This window comes from Triturus cristatus, chromosome 7 (assembly GCF_964204655.1).
Source record: "Triturus cristatus chromosome 7, aTriCri1.1, whole genome shotgun sequence".
Classification (NCBI taxonomy): domain Eukaryota; kingdom Metazoa; phylum Chordata; class Amphibia; order Caudata; family Salamandridae; genus Triturus; species Triturus cristatus.
In genome coordinates, this window is record NC_140590.1 from 1,214,700,228 (window position 1) to 1,214,722,520 (window position 22,293).

At 41.7% G+C, this 22,293-nt stretch overlaps 1 protein-coding gene and 1 long non-coding RNA gene across 3 annotated transcripts in view; one reads left to right on the top strand and one right to left on the bottom strand.

Moving 5' to 3' along the window:
• LOC146811639 (uncharacterized) overlaps positions 1–18,702 on the bottom strand; it is a 41,953-nt gene extending 23,251 nt beyond the window's left edge. Inside the window, exons 1-2 of one of the 2 annotated variants that reach the window (XR_014965829.1) lie at positions 17,554–18,702; positions 16,206–16,306 (exon numbers count right to left, since the gene is read on the bottom strand). This is a non-coding gene — a long non-coding RNA (uncharacterized LOC146811639). The remainder of the gene's footprint in view (positions 1–16,205; positions 16,307–17,553) is intronic. The other variant, XR_014965830.1, reaches the window with a different exon arrangement.
• The window catches only part of LOC146811634 (transmembrane protease serine 9-like), a 1,785,969-nt gene that overhangs the window by 1,256,874 nt on the left and 506,802 nt on the right, over positions 1–22,293 (top strand). The gene's annotated exons all lie outside the window — the stretch shown is intronic.

The following is a 22,293-nucleotide window of genomic DNA, read 5'->3' on the forward strand; positions in this document are numbered from 1 at the left end:
CAGGGCAGCTTATGGTTTCTTAGCCAGACTGACGTCTAGGGCCCATTGGAAGGGGCATCAGATATAATGAAACACAGGTTGCACACAGGTGAAATAGGCGCAGCGGGAGGTTAAGCAGAAATTGGCATCCAAAGCAGCCAAGGGCGCCACTCCAAAAAATTGCAGCATTTGATCATGGTGCAGCGATGCCTGCCCTGACAGGACCACAAAGAAAGCATTCATTACGGAATAACAGGAGCAGACCAACAATGCCTCGAATCACAACGAGGAGCAGCAGGAACCCCCCGAACACTCTAGAAAAAATAGAATGTATAAAAGCTGGGATTGCACCAAAAATAGTTTTAAAAGATGTCTCAAGGCCAGAGCCCACAAGTTTAAAAAAGTGGGCCAGGCCGTGGTTTCAGACACATTAAATATTTGAGATATCAGTTCACTGAAATGTAGGGGAAGATTGGTGTTTAACAATGAATGTATTTCACTAGAAGTTCTCGCCACCTGCAACTGAAAGGTCTCACTTCTTGTTGAAACAATAACGCTTTGAGTCTGCTTAGCTTATGAAAATCTGTTATCAAAGTTGGAATGGAAGGCCATAGCGAACTATCTAAACTCCTGTGTGGGGGGGGGGGAATGTGACGTTGTTGCAGCAAGGGACTAACTGGGAAACAAATACTACATATGGGATTCCTGCCCTCAGAATGTTAAAGTCCTGATTATTAAGAATGAGATAGCTTTCCTTTTAAAGCAATGTGAGAGTGGGAATAATTGCGGGAACTGGAGTTCCTTAAAAAAAAACAAGCCAAATTGGGGGCAGACACATAACAGGTGCTGTGAATTTTCACCTGTTTACAAACAATTGAATGACTGGCTTTGGAGTCACACTCCTCTCCTGTAAGAAAGACTTCTCTCTCAGCTCATTGACAGCGATAGATAAAGTGCAGGGACCCTAACTCATGAATGTAGCTGCTCCCAAGGGGTTCATATCTTCCTACCAGAAAGGGTTTCATGCAAGAAGTGAATTGAAAGGTCAAAATGGGCAATAAGATAACTCAGTGGATTAAACAAAACGCAGAAGGAGCAGTGGCGGTTCCTCCGCTAAGGCGGAGGAGCGTCACCCCACTGCTGCAAAGCAGTGAAAGACGGAAAAAATACAATGATAATATCTCAAGGTTATTATCATTGTATTTGTTTCTGCTGCGCAGCTTTGCTGGGCAGGCAGGGCTGCTCTGCTCAGAGAGCAGGGGAGGAGTAGCTCGCCCACTCGGGCTGCTCAAACAGTCATGGGCACTGCACATGTTCTCCATGCGGGCTATATTACAGCCTGCGTGGAGAACATGCCCAGGCCCCCATTCCCTGGCTGACTGTGGACCACGGCACTTAGACCAATCACAACACTGCATTGCAGCTTTGTGATTGGCTTAGGGGAGAGAGCCTGGCTGCTTCCTATTTCAGCCCTGGAGAGGAGAGACAGATGACGTGGGAGAGAGCAAAGTTCAAAGTTCAAAAAATGTATTGTATGATTAATTAAAATCTTTACAATTATTCCAAAAAAGTAGTATAATTAATGTCATTACAATCGCAATTAAAACCAGGCATTAAAATCAACGTTTATAATATCTCATTGGTTATATAGTTTAAAAGCGTGTGTTTAACCAGCACATACGTGTTATAAATACAGTAGTAACATTTCAATCTAATTCAGCTTCTGTGCTCCTACTTACTAAATAAACTCTTAATCTTATTTTACATTCAATCCGTATACACACTTGGCGCCGTGGGGCTCAAGACTGGTCGGACATTCTTCTCTGTTTACTCCTGATCGGCTTGTCGTAATAGTTTTCTTACCTCAACCAGGTATTTTACTCCCCGGCAGGCCAACATTATGGAGGAATCATCCAACCAGCGTATCGCAGCTTGCCTGCATGTGCGGATATTCAGTTTGTTAAAAATTGGTTTTAAATACCGTTTCCTCAGGAACATAACTGCTGGACACACGCATAATAGGTGGGTTAAAGATTCCTTGGTGTATCCACACAGTCGACACTGCGCAGTTTGTTTAGTATATTTCCAGGATGGCTGTAGTTCCTTTGAGTCGTGTTGGCCCATCCGAAAGTCTGTGTAGCTCTTTTTTACCTACCGGCTTAAATGTGAGAATAAATATGCTTGCGGCTTTAACAGTTTATAAGAAGTGATGACAGACCACCCGTGCCGACGTTTGGAAATTATATTTTTGTCTTCCAAAAAAGATTTTCTTTTTGCTGCATCGTTGACCGCTTTACTAATACTTGCTTTATCTGCCCTAGTTTCCCATTCTGTTTGTATTTCCAGGTCGGCCAAACATGTTTTCAAATAACTTCCCCATGAACTCGATATTTCGTGGTCCACCTGGTACTTAATTTCTTCCCAGCATAAGCTATCCATATTGTCTGGTTCTGCAGAACGGAATTTTTGGCATAGCTTTACAAAGCCGCTCATGCTCCGAAATTTCTGGTTTTGAAGGCCGAATTCAAGCCGAACTTGCGACGGAGAGGCAGACTTTGGCAGGTTGAAAACTGCCTTATAAATCTTCGTCTGGAGATTATTTAATAGGACAGCCTCCTTGCCACACCAAGTGACTAACCCGTATGACAAGGTAGGCAAGATTTGTGCAGCCATCACTTTTAAAAGGTGGTTATAATTTGGGCAATCCAATTTTGTTCTTAGTTGTCTATATGCAAAAATTAGTGATTGCGCTTTGGCTTTTATAGCCAGTTTATGCTCCTTATGTGTTATGCCCTGCCCTATTGTTATACCAAGATATTTATATGACCCTTGCTCTTCGACCGTTGCCCCTTTCACCGACCATTTGAATTTGGTTTTCTTAGGATCCACTAGGCGAACGACTTTTGTTTTTGCTTTGTTTAATTCCAAGTTTTCCTGGTACAAATAGGATACTAGATTATTTATCGCTCTTTGTAGACCTATTGGAGTTTGACTTAGTACAACAATGTCGTCCACGTATTGTAACACGGTGATCAGATTATTGTCCATTTTCGGCGGGTGACAGTTGGCTGCTTCCATGTTTTTGCTGATATCCGACAGAAACAAGTTAAATAGGCTTGGTGCTAACACGCAACCTTGCTTTAAACCTTGGTGCGTGTCAATACTCTGAGTTGTACTGCATCCATCGCCTAATTTCACTCTTGCCCAAGTGTGACTATACAAGGCAATTATTGCGTTTAGTAGTTGGCTCGGCAGACCCCATGCATTTAATTTTAACCAGAGACGCTCTCTACTCACTCGATCAAAAGCCGATTTTATGTCAACAAAACATGCATACAGCCTTGTTCTCTTTTTTAAAGCATTTTCTGTTAAAAGAGTCAAGTTTGCCAGGTTTGTTATTGTGCCCATCCCTTGCCTAAAGCCTGTTTGGAACTTGGGAATTATGTTCTTGTTGTCCATCCAGTCTCGTAGCTGTACAAGGAGGCAAGAAGCATAAAGCTTTGCCTCTACATCAATTAAGGATATCAACCTGTAATTCAAAGGCTTGCGATGATCTCCCTGTTTAAATATTGGGTGGATTATATTCCCTTTCCATGAATCTGGGACATCGGACTGTGCATATATCAGGTTGAAGAGAGGCGTTAGATTCTCCGACCAGAAATCTGGGTAGTTCTTAAAAAGCGCATTGGGAAGCCCATTTGGTCCTGCTGCTCCCTCTGTCTTAAGTTTTTGTATTATGCCTCCAAGTGGTCAGGGAATATTCTTCATTACCTCTTTTCTCTTGTTCTATTTCATTGTTTTCCACCTTATCCAGACTCAGATTTGTTTTTGATTTTTTCACTACCAACGTTAGCCCACAGGAACCTTCAGTGCTGCTTAATTCTGTACTGCTATACAAGTTTCGTACATGTTGAACCCACGTTTCCTCTCCAATTCCTGCTTCCTGTTGCAGTCTTGCTCCTTTATTCAAGTTGTTTATAATGCCCCAGAAATCCCTTCTGTTTGACAGTTTGCCTGCACACAATAGCTTGTTCCAGATGGATTCCTTGTATGCAGATTTAGCATTCATCAACATCTTCCTATAGTTGTTCCTTATTTCCTTTAATCTACGTTTATTTGGGTTTCTTCCCATTCTTGTTGCCTGCGTTTGTAATCATACCTCTCTTGCAACCCTTCTCTTTTGGTCTCGTAGGTCCGTGTTGAACCATCGTTCCCTCCTGGTGTTTATCCTTCTTCGACTACCCGGCAAGGCTGGAAACTTTCGGATGAGGACCTGGGCCAGCTGTTCCCAGTTGTTAACGCGTTCGTCGTCTATCTGTGGCCCCAGTTTGCTCACATATTCCCTTGCTGTCTCCTGAATGCTTTTCAAGTCGCTACCTCGCCATTTTAATTTTCTTAAATTAAACTTTTCAGAATGTTGTATGAGGGAATTTATGTTTTGGGCCTGAGTAAGAGAGATATTCATTGTCGTTAGTTGGGGGAAGTGATCACTTTCTATACGTTCGGCGATTTCAAATGAGTCAATGCAGGGGAGTAACTTGTCACTAATAATTGTGAAGTCTATTGTTGAGCGAACCTTACCACTCAAGTATGTTATAGACACTGGTGTATCTCCCTTTATGTTGCCATTCAGGATTGTCAATCCCAGGTCTTTTAATTCGTTCGTTATTATTTGTCCTCCCCCGTTCGCTTGCTTCTTTCCTTCAACTCGATCTTTGGTTATGAGATTGCAATTGAAATCTCCTGAAATGAACATAGAGCATTGGTCATAAGATCTTTGCATTGTTTTTATCAGGGTCATTAATGTAGACTGTTTTTCTTTCTGAGTCCTCCTCTCTGGGTGAATGTAAACATTGATCAATAGAAGTTGCCACTTTAAATTATTTAGTGGGGACTTGCCACTAATTTTAATTACTTGTACCCAGTTAACCCCTACATCCTGTTCTTCAGTTACCCAATCATATTTTTAGGCTGCATATATCGATAAACCACCTCGTGGATGTCCAAACGATGAAAATCTTTCTGCGAAAATGTGATGTTCTTTAAATCCTGGAATTGAAGTTGGAGTCATATTCCAGGTTTCCTGGAGCAAGATGATGTCTTGTTGCTGGAAAAAGTTTAGGGTTTCGTGGTCCTGGTCCATTTCTTTAAAACCGTGGATATTCCATGAGCAGATCGTAACAATATTCGGCCTTTTTTCCTTCGGGATTTGGTCCTACGTTTCCATTTCCGTTATTAGTTTTGATTCTTCATTAGGTATACTTTTTGTTTAACGCCTTTGGCACCCATGACCAATCCTTTTTGTCCAATACTCGACTTCCCGCGTTTTGTGTACTTGGGAGAGAGCAGTGAGGAGGTCTTTATTTATTTATTCATCCCCCCATCCGACCCGCCACCAGCCCGCCCCACCACTCCCGATCCGTGCCGCCCACTACTGAGAAGGAGTTTCTGCCACAGTAAAGGGAAGTTGTTCAAGCTTCTCTATGTGTAACATGGTGTAACTAGCGTCTTTCATAGCCATTGATTGCTGTGTATGTGTCAATTAAATGCTAAGAAAAAAGCGCTACAATTAAGATTATGCCAAGGAAGTCGTCTATTAGTAAGTGTTTGGAGTGTCCAGCTAAATTGCGTAGTTGATCTAAATTGATTCTGACCAAGATACAATGTAGAAACTTCATTTTGTTCAATATCAATTACAGACGAAAAAATATTATCCAAAGTATAAATACAAGATGACAATGTATTAATACTGTTGTCGACTACAGCAAGAACTTTATCCAAATGATCTTGATCATTTTGGTGTAAACGTACTGCAGTCTCCAGTTGCGACAATTTCCACTGTTCATTATAAGCAGCATTAACAAATTGTTTAGAACATGGGGACTTTGGACCTAAAAGAAAATCATATAAGTTCATGTCTTCAGACAGGAGAGAAAAAGATGTTGTTTAACTGCAGACAAAGCAGAATGTTCTAAACACTGTTGACACAATTTACCCACAGAATAACTTGTTACCCTGTGAGAGTGTGTCGATTGTGCATAACTGGGATCAGGTCTATTCAATTTGAACCCAGATGTGGTGTTTAAAAAACATTAATGACAAGCATCAGCGTCCAGTGGCCACAATAATCACCCACCCAGAGCTATGGTTGAAGAATTAAATGTGCCGTTCTGTATCACTTCATTTAATTGTTTGATTACCAATCATTGAAAAGTGGCAGAGATGGAATGTTGGGAATATTCAAGTCTTTAATTTTCGTCAATCCAAGACAAGTATTTTGCTGTACCGTCTCATTAAGAAAAATAATTTGCATAGAAATTAGACATGCACAAAATAGCGATTCCGTACCTTGAACTTGCCAGGATTTAGAAACCCAAATAGATTTCATATCAATGTTATCCTTCCAATAATCATAGCCTTTCAAGCAGGGTTATCAATAAAGGACAAAGTATATATTAATTTAGTCTGAGCAAGCATATATATGTTTTTTTAATAGTTGGGGGCCAATTTGAAATAATATGATCTTGGGTCAGAAGTGTCCTGACTCATGAAATATGTGTATTTCATCTTGTTTGTTTTGGATATAACTTGCTGCGGGGTAGAGCAATGTTCCCATTGTGTATAATTATATTGGGGATGCTGCCCACTGGCTTTATGTAGAAAATGATGCCCATAATGTTGGTAACAGAACAACTTGGCATAGTTAGCAGAGTTCAAATATACATCTCCAGATTTAAAAACAGTATAATATTGAAATTTGGAAAACATCAAATTTATAGTATCAACACCCCAATCATCCGATATCAACCCAGGTACTATAACTTCACTCATGGAAACACTGAATACATATGGTATCTGAAGGGTCTCTATAGGACTGAACACAACGAATGGTACTTTAACCCATACAATTCCATCAGTGACTGAGACCACTGAAATGTTGACAAGGGACTGGTCTCTTTTCATTTTGTGTGAGAAAGAATTGAGAGCCAATTCTGCAGCAGAACATTCTGGGAGGTAATGGCCATTGATCCAAAGGAAGAAAACAGTCACGGATCCAATCCACATGAACAGAAATACAATGAAAACACGATCCAGACATATATCCAAGATGGAACTAAATAAGTTTGCCTGAACAAATGAGATGAAGACACAGATCTGTGCTGGTGTTGAAGATAAAACAGAATAAAATGAAGAACTGTGTGAAGAAAAGTTATCTTGATCAATATAGTAGCCTGAAGAACTCAGCTGGAACAAAGGAGGCTGTGAGTCCGGAGGAGTACTTGACAAATGCAATACTGCAGGAGCCTCGAGATGGGGATCAGAATAAATAATTTCTGTTATAGAATGTGAAGTTGTTGTATCAGGTACCAAATCTACAGAAGACTCTGCTTCCCCTTCCGGGGTCCAGGTGCTCAATGGTTGCAAAGCAAAAGACTGTATGGAGGTCCCCTTGATACTTTATTTAGAATCAGCCATATGGTGTAGCTTGACATGTTCAATTGAAACATAACAATTGTCCTTGGATCCTGCAAGAGGAGGTAAAATCACAGTTTGGGTACCCTGAAAACCAGACACTTAAACAGGAGTACGGGTGAGAGGGACCAAATTCTTTCTCGATCACCAGCTTTTCTTGAAGCAGAACACAAAGTTTTGGAAGACAGCCAGAGACAGGAAACTGAATAGCTGCATCCGATGGGAGAGTGGAAGGCATGTGTGCACGTTGTACTTCACATAGGTGAAGCAACCAGCCACGCCCTGTACCTAATAACGTCGCTGTTAAAGACTGCTTTAAGTCACGTTCATCCATTCCACAACAGAATTGCCCTCGGGCCTACTATATGGAGATGAGAAATGCACCCGCACTCCCATTGACGTCATTGAATCTCTGTATGCCTTAGAGGTGAATGCCGGACCCTGGTCAGAATGGAAAGTGCCACAGGCATAGGTCCCTAAAAAGACATGCAAATCTTTGATAACAGTTAGAAGGGCAGCAGAGCACTGTGGCCAGACCCAGAGGAATCTAGTGCAGGAATCCACTGCAACCAAAATTTATTTTTGTGGATTGACGGAAACAAGGGAACCGTAATGATCAAGATAAACACAGCCGAATGGCTAATTGGAAATAAACAGTTGTGTCTCCGGGGGACGGAACACAGTGGAAAGTTTAATCTGCCGGCAAATGTCACAGTATAAAGACATAACAGCGAGCCTGCTGATAGAGACCCCGCCACCAATAACGCTGTTGTAAAAGGGAAATATTGGCTAAAATTACTGCGTGTGCAGAAGCCATGCCCTCATGGGCTGCAACCATTAAAGACTGCCTACGGTCAGTGTTGGGGATCAGCCGATCTCCAACTGTAGGGATTGTGGCAAACAGAACATTTTCCTCGGTCAATTGATAATTATATTTCACTGGGAATCCTTGAGGAGAAGTGCCACCATCCCGAGATGTGGAAATGGCAGCTAAAATGTAATCATCTATTTTTTTCATAAAATGAGTAACTGCAGCTACTTTCTTTGTGGCTACTGCAGACTTGGCTGCTTCATCAGCCATCAAATTTCCAACAGGGTGCGCTCCTGCACGCTGATGGCCCAATGTATGTATAATTTGTGTGAGAGGCAAATGTACTTTAAGAGCCGCTACTCGAACTCAAAGCATTTTATGCTTTATTGTGCCACGTTTAGAATCACAAAACTGATTTGGTTTCAAAAAATTTAAAATGTCATTATAAGACTGTACACAATAATAAGAATCACACACCACAACAGTGGTCGAAGCAAGATCAGAATATACTAGAGCCAACAGGAGACCCCTCAATTCGGCCAGTTCTGCTGTACAGTCCCCAAGGGCCTGTGTATGAATCAAAGAGGAGCAAAAAACACCTTCGTTAACAGTACTAACTACAATAGATCACGCTGCAGGGGAAGCTTCTTTGCAACCAACAGCTGGTTAAGCCGCGCCATTGGTATAATTGATACATTTTTACTGATCAAGAGGAAGAATAGAAGAAGGTAAAGGGTAGACATACATGTTCATATTCCAGGAACTCTCGAGTTTGCAAGGAAGAGTCAAAGACAAAACTGACTTCAGCTGATGTCAAAGATGTAGTCCAGTGAATCCAACGTGGGTGGAGGGCTTTAGAATTAGGAACAGTAGACTTAGTGGCTGCTTCTAGGGCTGGTACATGCAAAACAACAAAGATGCGTTTTCCTTGAGCAAGAAGGTGTTCCTTAAGAATGGCGATCAGGACCGCAGTCAAAAAGTTTCCGGTAGAAGAAAAACACACTTCAGCAGGATTATAAAGATGCGATGTATAAGCAATAGGAACAGGGCCACCCTCATTAAATGTCATATAAGTGAAACCATAGCACCCAGCATTATCCGGATGACCTAGTTTGTGGTATTCAATCTTGTATGCAAGTATTGCATAGCAAGAAGATCAGATTGCAAAGCAGGTACCACAATAGTGTGCTGTGGCAGCCAGGAAGAATTTAAGAAAGAAGGGTGTATCAGAGCATAAACCGTCTTGATACGCTGAGCATAGTCAGGAATGTAAGTCCTGCAAGAATTTTAAAACCCAAGCACACTTCCCCAAAAAGTGGGGTGCCAAACCCCTACCCTCAGTGGGTGGTCAATTCATAACCAAAGAATAGTACAGTAAGAAATGCAATGTGGGATTTTGCAAAGTTAAACTTGTAACCTAGTTCAGTGAATCGTGTGATGATGTGATCTGCTTTCGCAAGATGGGGTTTCAATTCATCATCATTAAGGTATATATCATCACCATATGACAAAGCGTCAGGGTCAATATCGTGCAAAAATGAGATTATACGGGCTGCAAAGACCCCAGGGCTATCTGATAGGAAGCCTTGCATATCTTTTCTGGCATCAAAGGGCATTGAATGCAGACAAATCACGGCTCTCAGGAGCCAAATTGTGAGTAAAAACCCTGTTAGAAATATTGTGGGTAGTTTTGAATCTTTTAAGTAAAATATTATTGATCAGAGCCTTACTATGCGTGTTCTGCACCGCAAAGGTACGTGTACGGCTGTTCAAATGTCTGTAGTCCATTCCATCGGAAATATTAGGTTTCAAGACCGAAAAAAAGGATTATTCATAGCAGAGACACAGGGCTCAATAACACCCTGGTACTCCAATTGGGTAAATATGTCCTTAACGGACTGAGGAGCAGAGAGTATCGGGATAGCATGTAGAGGATAATCCTTATCCCAACCTGCTAGGTTGTGGTATAAGGCAGGGGCCAATGCAAGGGTCAACTCTGAAGCATAGGCTAGCTTTATTTTGTCAGGGGCGAACTGTGAATAGGAAGGAAGTATAACGTCCTCACCACGAGGACAGGCAAAAACAAATGGGGGAGGCCAATCAATCTCCGCCAATAGATTATCATAAGAGGTTGGCAGATAATCTAAAAAACCAGCATTGATAGTGCGTTGAACATCACCTTCCATCTGAATATCTAAATAATATAGTCTAGCAGGTGGTGCAACGCGGGTATCTGTGGTCTCCACAGGTATAAATGTATTAGTTGCTCTCGCTACCAGAGACTGGCCGAGTGTCTGGCACACCACAGTGACTTCCGCCGCGCTGTCAAGCAGAGTCATCACTCATCTCCTGTCCAGGGGAAGGGTTCTCACCGTCTGTGGCATATTTCGCAGTTAAGGCAGAAACTTTCTTCTTTTGAAAATGGAGCTCTACACATAGGTAGTTCCTTCCTCTTGACTTTTATATCAAACGAGCACTGCGGGTCCCACTTAGGCTGCACGGACTCACCTTGTCTGCGATCCTGTCACACTCCTCTGTCATACTGTTGAGCAGACAAATTCTGAAAGAAACTAGGAGAACTGGGATCAGGAACCTGAAACCTCTCAGGAGTTTTAATTTTAGAGTGATCACGTAAATTATATCGATGTTCAGAAGTGTCTGGTGGCGGTGACTCACCACGAGACCCAGGCTTCTGATGCTGCTTAGATTTTTCGCAATTCTTCTTGGGAAAGACAGGACCACACTCCTTTACAGGCGTTGGCTTGCCTTGAGACTGAGTAGATCGTCTGACCGCCAAGTTATTGCGACCTGAGGATGTTTAAACACCGGCAATAATGACCGGTAACTCACGTTCCTGGTCAACGGCAGGCACAGTCAAAAGATGTTGATGTACCATCAAGGACGCTGCTTTACCTTTAACATTAGAAAGAATCATTGTGGAGACAACACAAAACATTCTCATTAACTTCCTCCCCAGATCGAGGACAGGGCCTGCCCCATGTTCGTCCTGTACATATTTAAGAACGCTCATTGAGGTGGTATCATAACAAAGTGTGCACACTGAGGCAAACACCGTCCCCCAGGTATTGCAGTCAATCAAGGGGGGAACCAGACCACTAGGTAAGCACATAGTAAGGATCCTATGCTTCTCCACAGGACTCATAAGGGGAAAAACCACATCAAGCTGATCAATCTTTTGAGCAATCCAAAAGGGGGAAGTCCTCACGATGCTGCGGATGTTTGCCCATGATAGCCACATAGCCCCTACACCCCCAAATTTCCATCACTTAAGAAGCCATTGGGACACACTGGGAGTTAAATATTCTCAAAAAGCATGCATATAGATGTGTTGTGGGGATGCCTATTTTTCTGCTTTTCTATGGTTTCCTGGCATATGCACATCTGTATGTGGTGCCTGTATTTATGAAACAGGTATCTGTGTGTTCATGTGCTGGATAATCTTTGCACATGCCAGGATACCTTGATCTACATCTAAATCACTCTCTTTCAATGGGATCTGCATAGATGCCTGTTGGTGTATTTTCAGTATGCATGTGTGTATGAATGTGAGCATGTGTCGTTGTATGTGGGGATGCCTCTTTTTCATATGCCCGACAAATACTAAACACCGTCACTTTTTGGAGTAAGCTAAAAGGCTTAAAGAACACCCTGCATTCTAAAAGAACAAGTAATTTGCAGTTTTGGGGGATAAAAACAGTTTGTGGTACTTCATTATTTTCAGCAATTTGTTATTTTTGCATTTTCTCAATCGGTTAATTTTTCGAATGTAGTTCTAACTAAATGTAACAGCCCCATTAAAATCTCCTCAAACACACCGAAACCTCAAAATGCACACCTGGTGAATCATTTGTAGCAGTTAATGAAAATGCAGAATCTAATGTATCAAATAAAATAAATCACTAACTTTTCAAGTAGACTTCCAGTGTGCACTGTCCTGGGTTATTTGTTTCACTGTGGAATCTGAGGTTGTTGCAAAGCAGGGCTGACAATGTCCGAGAGCTGAGGACAGAACAGTCATAAGTTTGTTCTTGCTTGACCACATGTTCAAAACTAGACATCCGTAAAGATGTGTCCATCTAGGTTCTTAGGTGAAGGGTTGGCTAAGCATTTTACTTGAAAACAAATATTACTTATATTCATGTGCACCATTCCCTTTCTTCTCCGAGGAAGTGAAGCATCCTCTTCTGCTCCTTATGTTTACTCTTCCTAGGGAATAGGCCATCAACAAGGACTCTCCAGACATCTCTGTCCTGGGCTTTCTTTTCACTCTCACTTCAGGTGTTACCCATCTCCATGCAGTCAGCCTTCAGGCATTGGTACCAGGTGTTTCTTGGCGTTCCTCTTTTTCTTTTCCCTTGAGGGCTCTACATCAGGGCTTGTCTGGTAGTGTTTGATGTTGTCTTGCAGAGGGTGTGATCTATCCATCCCCACCGTCTTTTCAGGATTTCTTCATGAATAGTGAGATGGAAAGTCTGCTGCCAAAGGTCGCTGTTTCTGATGATGTTTGGCCAGTTGATTTGGGGGATTTTCCTCAGACAGCTGTTGATGAAGGTCTGGACTTTGTTGGTTGTGGTCACTGCTGTCCTCAAAGCTTCTGCTTTGTACAGAACTGATTTTACACTGGGGTTGAAAAGCCTGATCTTGGTTTGCAGTATTAGGTCTTTGGAGCTCCAGATCATCTTTACCTGAATGGAAGCAGCCCTGGCTTTGCCTTTTCTTGCCTTGATGTCAGTGTGAGTGCCACCCTGGTTGTCTATGGTACTTAACAGATAAGTGACAGCCTCAACCTCTTACAGTGCATCATCTCGCTAGAGTGACTGAAGTTATGCTGGCCACAATACCCTTCAGTATCTTGATTTTTTCTTGTGGATGTTGAGGCCATGGTTGTGCTGATGTGGCTGCCATATTTTCAGCCTTATCTTGCCATATGCAGTTTGGCATGGGAGAGTAGGGCCAGGTCACCTGCAAAGTCCTATTCGTCTTGTTACATCTAAGGTGCCCACTGGATCCCATTTCTTCTCTTTGCTGTGGATGTCATGATCCAATCTAAGGCCAACAGGAAGAGAAAAGGCAAGATCAAAAAGCCCTAGCTGACGCTGGTCCTCATTTGGAAGGCTTTCATGAGTTGTCCTCCATGGATGAACTTACAGGTCATTCCCTCAGAAGAGTTCCTGATAATTCTTATGAGTTTCAGAAGGATCTTTCTGTCCATGCTGTTGAATGCCTTCTCATAGTCGATGAAGTTGGTCTAGAAGGGGGAATTCCATTCCATCAACTGCTCAATGATGATGCGCAGTGCTGCAATTTGTTCTGTGCAGGGTCTAGCTTTGCAGAAGCCAGCTTTCTGATTTCACAACTGAGCATCGAATTGTTCCTTCAGTCTGTTCAGGATGACTCTGTTGAACACTTTGACTGGGGTTGATAGAAGAAGTATGCCTTTGTAGTTTGCACAGTTACTCAGGGCACCTTGCTTGGGAATCTTGATGAGATATCCTAGCCATTCTACTGATGTTTTAATGTCTGCCTTCAGTGTTTCTGCAGGAATGGTGTCAGGTCCTGCTACCTTCCCATTTCTCAGATGTTGATGGCATGCTGTATTACTTCCTTGGTTGGTCTGCTGCAATCAATGGGCAAGGCCAAAGAGGCATCCTCTCAGATGGACTCAATGGACTCAAATGAGAACTGACAAAAGTATCAGTGGTCCTATACAGTTTATTTGTCAATAGCTCCTGAACTCCAGTGCAGGATGCCACAATTGCTCCTTAATCCACGCTTTCTTAGAGTTCACGTAAAGGAGCTCCAGTTAAATAGTAACTAGGAGGGTCCCCTGAAAGAAATGCTAACTAAGATTAGAGGAAATAGCCACTGGCATGAATAGCCTTTGGGCAAGAGTTTGGGCAATATCATAGTAGAAAGGATATTTCAGTAAGATAGCTGAAGTAAATACCAATCGCGTAATAAAACGTCCAGAATGGAACTGGCAAAGCTTATGGTTCTAAATTCAAGAGGATTTCAAGAGAACTGCAGAAGACATAAATGGGGAAAGAATCAAAGTGGCAAAATCGTAAAGAAAGGGGTGAAGATCCTTCCGGCAAAAAGGAACAGTAAACGTTGTGATGATGCGATGCATTGAGGCCCTGATTGCTGAAAATTACATACCCAAAGCAACAGGAAGCAAAAGAACACACCCCACAGAATTAATAACCATATTTCCTAGGGAAACTCCTGTACGACAGAATTATATGTCGTACCATCTTGGATCAGGCAATAAATAACAAAAGCCCACTCCTGAAATGGAATCACAACTCCTGTTCAAAGTGGAACCCACCAGCATAGCTATGGTATCCCTCAATAGGCAACAATCCAGCTGCCATGCTGCAAACCCCACCAGGAATATTCCAGTGTCCGCGCTAGTGAGCCACCAGACACAGTTGAACCTCGGGCCTCCTCAGTGTCCACTAAAGAGAAACACTGCTGCACACCACAGCATTCCTAACAACATGGTCACACATAATTATAAACCTAGCTGTCCCCACACAGAACCCCCAACTCCTAGAAAACTTTCTGTATCACTTCTGCCCATTTCTGTATCTCACCGTCTCTTCTATCTGCCTACCTCTACCTCGGTCTCTCTTGGCCCATATTCATTTAAGGATTTTTAGTGTGCTGGGTTAGGCATATTTCCTTCTGTGTTTACAAACATTGTTTATCAGTTTTATCTTATTGGTAAAGAAAAGTAAGCATCTTCATCCTTATATAGGTTAGGGTTATTTCAGCTGTTTTTGAATGCACGTTTGCTTGGCATCACGTGGGCCTGAATTAGCAGAAAATGGGTTATAAAACTAAAAGTTGTTCCTAACAGGGACCCCCAAAATATGTCTTGATGGGGGACCCAAAAAATCTCAAGAGAAATCTGGCCCCACACATTAAAGATCATTAATGACCTCACTCCGTGACAAATATTTATAACCTCACCCGGTAATGTGTTCTAACAACTCTATTTACTAACAAGCATTGATGGCCTCAATCTTTAATGGCCATCAATGGGCCGACATTGATGTTCCCACACAGTACCAAGCATTAATTGCCCTCATACAATAGCATCGCTAATAGCCCACAGTAATGATTATTCAGTTTACCAGCCAGTTAGCAGTGCTGGCTGGTACTACCCAGCTGATTCACTGTGCCACTTCTAAACACATGGATGTGCTGTACATGCTGGGCAGAGCATTGTCTCGCCGGTGCTGGTTTTCTCTGCACTTGTCCTGCTGTCAGCAAATGATTTCCTGGTTCAGCCTGAGGGCAGGTCACTCTGATGAAGTACCCATGCAGCGAATGAAAAGAGTCACCGTCACCAGTCCTCGGTGAGTCAAAGTGCCCCAAGTAGCTGTGTGTGGCTATATGCAGTGGCATAGCTAGTCCTTGTGCTGCCTGTGGCGGTCACTGCTTTTGCCACCTGTCTTCCACGTGAAACGGAGGGTTCCTGGCGGTTTTTGAGTTGGGCCCGCTGCAGCAACATGCAAGAGCCTGGGTGGAGGCCGCTGCCCCCAAAACTCGTGCCGCCCCCCTTGCTATGCCACTGGCTATACGTGGCGTACAACTCGCCAGACCCATGGAATTCAAGTGCCTAGAGGTTCTGTGATTGAACGCTGGCTGCTTTGTAAGTGGCCCTACGTGTACATCACAGTGGCTTGATTCTTTTTCCCCATGCGTGTTCAAAATATTTTATTGTTTTTTATGATAAACAAAGACAATACAAAAAAGAGCACCGTATTCAGTAACCACGAAAGTCTTTTGGTCAAGAAAATATAACAGTTCTTAAATATAAAACAGATACAATATAATAAGAAGAATAATACATTAACAAGCATTGGCATAGCCAATAGGTCTTGCCCTCGGTATCTTGTAAGTGTTTACTTACCATTGTTTAAATGCCCAGTGTATAATTTCCTTCATTGTCATGGACAAGTACCATAGGCAAATGTATTTAATTTTAATCCATGTATTAACATCCACAAAAACCTGAAAAGGAGAACTTTACTAATCAGGCAAGTGATCCAATGGTACATCATACTAAACTTTTTCATGAACTGAAAAAAGTCTTTTAGAGAAGACACATTTTTTTTGCACTTTTTCACTTGTGATAAACACTATGGAAAGGAGATTGCTGCACACTGAAAATGTTGCCAGCTATACATCTTCTGCAATGTGCTGACCCCCCGGGTCTGCACCCATGTAATGCAAAGTTTTAAGTACAATGGGGTATAAGCACAAACCATGATACAAATTTGATATTGTCCATCAGTGTACATGGGCGAACAATATAAGAGACACCAACCTATTACCAGGCCACTAACCTCTAGAAAGCACGAAATGCAAGACAAAAAGTGAATGACCATCAGAAATAAACCGCCCCTCCATCCTAAGGGAGGGTGTGTTTGGTGCAGCCCAGAGACACTGGAGGAGTACTGAAAACTTTACTCGGATACACACTTGCAGCATCATTCATTATTACTAAGTTAATGATATTAGAAGAGAAGGATCAACGTAGCACAAAAACGTAAGATTTTTTGCTAAAAGCCTTTATCGCACAGTTACTGCGTAGGCCAAATTTAAAATGCATAAATACACTAATATAAAAAAGTGTTATTGTTTAGTTTTCCTTTGCTCATTCGCCACATACTGCCGCAAGGATATTTCAGGGGGCACAGCCAGTCACTGACCTCTATAAACATCACTAAACGTTACCACTTTTTACCTGAACTCAATTTTATAAATGGAGATATTTCTTCATCATCACATAATAAAATTAACTGTAATAACTGCAAGTTCAAACTCTGAGCAGGAACTGAAGGCCCAAGTTCAAACACACAAATGTTATGTTATTTTATGTGTATTTGCAAAACCCAGTATCACACACAAGGGTGTCCTGGTGCTGAGCAGGTGTGTTCGTGGCCCTGGCTTTGGTAGGTTGGTTCAATAAAAAACACAGGTCCTAATCTTCGTGAGGAATTTGAGAGGAGGCTCTCATGTGGAGTGGGAGGTCGTTCCACACTTTAGGAGCGTCACAAACAGCAGCTGGCTGGACACACACTATCCTATAGGGAATGCCCCAGAGAAAGACAGTTTGTGTTACTTTCAGGGGATGCTTTGAATACAATCGTGTGCACTCATCCAATGATTAAAAAATCAGATCGTTTGCTTAACACTGTAATATCACTTTAAATAATGCGTCTAGAATTTAGAGTTTCCACAACTATATCATTTACCTTCTTCCACAAAGTCCAGTTGTTCAGGGGTGTCCCCGTGCACTGCCCTGCCTTCGTGTTCACAGTCATATTCAAAGCTATCTTCTTCATGCACGGGTTCCACAGAGGACATTGTAAAATGCGAGAACTGCAGGTGAAATGGAGGAGAGACGAGGGAGGCCTACATCGTGGTGCTTAATCGGAAGTCGCCCCCCTCGGGGAGAGCACCGGCCCCCCGGGACCTCGCGTGCCCCACAAAGTGGACGCTGCTGTGCCTGGAAGCAGTCATACCTGCAGCGGGGCCGTCTGCTTGTGGTTACCTGTGCTCCGTATTACTGACAGAGACACTAAAGCTGAGGGCCCGCCCACTCCATCGGTAACAGTATCTTAACACGTCCCACACTGTGAGCTGAAAACTATCTACAGCAGAAATCACTGACTTTAGGAAACACTTCTAAAGAAAGCTTGTTTTATTTTCTTGATGCAGCCGTATAGAAACAAAGCTTCTCCCCTATGCCGAGAAAGAATGGTAGCTCCCGACAAGTTTCATAGCAACTGGGCGGGGAGGCACTGACTGATACTAAAACAGTAGAACTGAGGGCGTGGAGTGCAGGCTCGGGAAAGTCACCTCTGTCAATTATTAATTAACCCTGGAAGGGACGCATTCTGTGGAACTTGTAGATCAAGCCCAGAAACATGACCCCACAGATAAGGGCTAATGTGTGCTCCTAGGGTCAGGAATAACTTATTTCTATCTTATTCCGAATTACATACCAACAGACTGAATAGACGTCTGGTCGATGTATGATTTGCAATCTAATAAAAGCTGCAAAAGCATCTACGACCCTGGGATTTTCGAAGCGTAGGGTTTAAAAGCAGGGAAGGGGCTGGGAAGCTGGATGTACAAGCGGCGTGATTCAACCGACGAATGCCCAGCGCATGTCAAAGAAGATTGCATGTGAAAGCACGTACGAGGGGGTTGTGCTTGCTGTCATCAAGTTAATCTTTCCCGCAAGAAATTTCAAGGTTCCCCTCGGTGTTGTAGCAAACACTTTTTACATGCAAACAAAGCAGCTCTTACAAATCACCCAGCAAACAAAACGTAACATTTACAACTAAATAGAAAATATGTTTTCGGGGCTCTGCGGCTCATTACATTCCCCGACACGGCATGGCTGAGAATGTAGAATAGAAGAGTGGTGCGCGCGCGCCACACCGAGACATGTGTTTTGAATTATCGCGCACGCATCTGTGCACGATAATTCAAAACACATGGCGCCTGTGTGGGTAACCGCAACCAATAGGGCATGGGCGGAGCAATGCTCCAGCCTTTGACCAATTGCGTGTTGTCTTTGGTAAAAAGACGCACGCAAACGCCAATAGCCGGGGACAAAACAAAAAGCACACGCTCGAGTGTGTGCGAGCGTGAGGTGAATTTCAAAAAGCCCTCACATAAAGATTTCGCCAGAACAGCGCAAGCGCTGTTACAGGCTCGACCTAAAAAGGTACGAGAAAAAACATACTGTCATCACTGTACAAACAATCTTTACAGAGCTACTCATAATAACCATACATTTGTTACAATTCAAGAAATAAATAACAAGTTAGAAAGAAAATAGAAATAAAACAAAAAGTATAAATATGGAGTTATATAATTGTTAATCGGCTTCCAAAATGAATGATAAGAAAGACTGTTATGAACAATACCAGATAAGGATAAATTAGCACCTCTTCTAGTAAAAATTATCCATGACCACCAAGTATGAAAAGTTAATAAGGACTCATCTTTCCAACATGCAGTAATGAGTTTTTAAAGCTGCCTACAATAAAAAGTCCAAAGTTAGCAGTTCAAGTCAAACAATTTCTTAGAAAGAGCAACAGATTTGCAAATCAAAATATTAAATGAAAGCGTTTCAGAGATTTTTTTTTTATTATTACATCCCAAACTTGAAATGACATTAAAAAAGCATATGTTTTAATGACCCTGGATGTAAATTACAATGCCAACAATTCAAAGTAGATAGACGCTTAGCTTCAAATAACTTTAACAGAGTCCATAAGCAGTTAAAAAGAATATAGGATTTTTTTTGACACAGTGATACAGGTAACCATCCTGAAATAATATTTAACCAGATTTTCTTCCGTTTATCCAGTGAGAATGATAGTGAGAGTTCATTATTCCAAAATGTTGAATTCATATCGATATTGTTAACTTTAAAATTATTCATTTTTTTAATAAATGAATGAAACAGCATTAGATGAAGAAGACACTGCTTGAATATAAATTGCTGAATTTAAATTAATGTTTGAGGGAATGTTATTAAGAAAGGAGTCTAGTATAGAATTAAATAAAAGATCATATTTAGAAAAATCAGAAGGAGGTAAGTGTAATTTTTGTTACAATTCACCAAATTATAAAAAAAACTATTATGCTGGTTCATATCTTTTAAGTCAAAATACCAGCTTTAATCCAAGAGTGTCAAAATGTTACTGTTCGAGAAAGTATTAATCTAGGATTGTGGCATAATGACATATCTAATATATGTAAAATAGTTGATTGAAAAAGTGAATCTAAATCGGGAAGTATTAACTTTGTAGATTTCAGAATAATAGATTTATTAATTAACGTTGAAGTGTTTATTTATTTATTTATATATCTTTTTCCCTCATATCAAGGAGAAGCGTCTGCAAAGCAAGGAAAAAATTGCATCGTCTAACTGTCCGCCCAGCGGTCACTGCACTCGCCCTGGTCCATTCCATCTGAACCCTCACTTTTGTCAGTGAGTCGGTATAATCTTAAGGACAGTTAACCAACACCCAGGGATCGAGACCAAATCAGGAAAGGAGACCAGATAGAAAGATCGGGACTCTTAGTTGTTCTCTGTTCAAGGCCACAAACTCTGACCGCAGCCCTGACCCACTCCTCAGCTATCGGGAGCAGATGGTCCTTCCATTTCGAGCAGATTTCCCTCCTAGTAATAAGAATGAAATAAAAAAGCAACTTTCTACAAGGCCTCCTTAACAACAGAGTGGGTGCCCCATCAGCCCCCAAAAGAATCAAAGTTGTATTTAGTTTGTTCTCTTGATCAAAGATCGACAAAAATATGAACATCGTGGGCTCCCATACAGCCATACTTCACACACTAGGGGGGAGGTTGCGGTGCAAACTTAGATATTTTATATGGTGACCAATAAAGACGATTAATGGTAAAAAAATGGTTCAAGTTGGCCTATTTAACCGTTGAATAAAGAGTCTTCAAAGAACTGTCCCAAATTGATTCGAAGCCCTCCTCTGGGAGGCTTGCTCTCCAAACCGCATGCGGGTGTAATAACTTCCTCTCTACTGCCCCTGAAAGTCCATCATACCACCTTGCAACTTCCTTGTTCTTAAGTGTAATATCTTGAAAGGACAGCTCTAATTCAAAGTTACCTCCAATATCCTTCTTTGATGCAACAAACCAAGAAGACAATTGGATAGACAGCTCATTTATAGTTTTAATGCTCAGCACTTCCCAGAGGTGAACTCCTTCCTATGATATTAAGTCAGACCAAGTTGAGACCCCCGCTCTTCTGAGTGGAACACTGAGGGCATCCTTTAGGTATTCTGGTTTTTCCGGAGGAGTCCCAAACTGGGGCGAAATCAGAAGAGTATCCAATACCCCACCTCCTCCTAAGTCCATACTAAAGATTCAAAGCAGCTCTCAGAACCTTTAGCCGGACCTTCTTAAAAAACTTAGCAGCACCAAATTTATATAAAAAACCCTCTGCACTTGCAGGCCTTATCATTTCCCCCAGAAGCTTCCCCTAAGTGGAATCATCCATTTTAACCAGAAGCATTTTAATATTTTTTCACTGAAAAGCAACACAATACCAATTAAAATCAGGCAAGGCCAGTCCCCCTTTAGTCAATTTACGTCTTTTCCAACACATCCTGGCCCCTTTCTGGGCCCAAATAAAGCTCAACACCCTCCCTTGGATTTTATCGATGCCTTTTTTGGGGAACCCTAGAGGGATAGTATTGAAAAGATAAGTTAATTCGGGATGGATAACCATTTTTATTAGATGAATCCGTCCATAGATTGTCACCCGGGAGGTTTCCCCACCTACTTAGTAAGCGTTCAATCTCATTGGAGACACTAGAAACTTTCAAATGTGGGATTTTCTCTATATCTTGTACTGTTGTAATACCTAAATATCTAAACTTAGGGCTTACTTCCCTCTTCCAGTCAGTGATATTCCAACACATAACCTCAGTTTTGGCAGTATTAACCAAATAGCCAGAGAAGGAGCCAAATTCCTCCAATAATAATTCTACTCTTGGAACCGAAGTCAAAGGATCTGCTGTATAGATTAATAAATCATCAGCATAAAACGCAACTTTGGCACTATATGATGAGCAGCTGAATGGGACCACTAAGGGATCCAAACGCAACTGTTGAGCCAGAGAACATTGAAGTGTTAGACATAGTTAGTAAAGTAGGTAAAGTAAACAATGTTATCAAACCTTTTTCTATAAGAAGCCATGCAGGGGGTTTTATTGGCGTGGGAATGATTAAACCAAAGGGAGCTTTGTTTTAATATAAACGCTTAATGATAATTAAAAAAATTCGGCAAACTAAATCCTCCATTGCATTTTGCAGTTTTTTATTTTTTATAGCTTGTACAGGAAGTTTTATTATTCCAAAGAAACTTAGAAAAGTGTTGATCAACAGTCTTATAAAACTGAATAGGAAATTGACTAGGCATAATAGCTTGGGAATA